The 215-nt window shown below is 37.2% G+C and overlaps 1 protein-coding gene across 1 annotated transcript in view; it reads right to left on the bottom strand.

The window, feature by feature from the left end:
• The window catches only part of LOC109347113 (repetitive proline-rich cell wall protein 2-like), an 8,038-nt gene that overhangs the window by 6,814 nt on the left and 1,009 nt on the right, over positions 1-215 (bottom strand). The window lies entirely within an intron of this gene.

Below are 215 nucleotides of genomic sequence, written 5' to 3'. Positions count from 1 at the left end.
AAGTAGTCAGGAGCATTCCTTTGCCTAGAGGATCTCCTTAAGTCATTATTGGTATAATTGTTGTGATCATCATGATCAGAGGATTCATCATGTTGGTTCATTGGGTGATCCTCATTATCTGAGTTGTGATCATTACTGCTTTCTATAGTAGGAAGGTCATTCTGATAGCTAGGCTCATGGCTTATATCATGATCAAGATAATGATCCTTAATACT

Source organism: Lupinus angustifolius, chromosome LG05 (genome assembly GCF_001865875.1).
Source record: "Lupinus angustifolius cultivar Tanjil chromosome LG05, LupAngTanjil_v1.0, whole genome shotgun sequence".
Classification (NCBI taxonomy): domain Eukaryota; kingdom Viridiplantae; phylum Streptophyta; class Magnoliopsida; order Fabales; family Fabaceae; genus Lupinus; species Lupinus angustifolius.
Note: the sequence above shows the minus strand (reverse complement) of the source record. Positions and strands in the feature narration are given on the sequence as shown.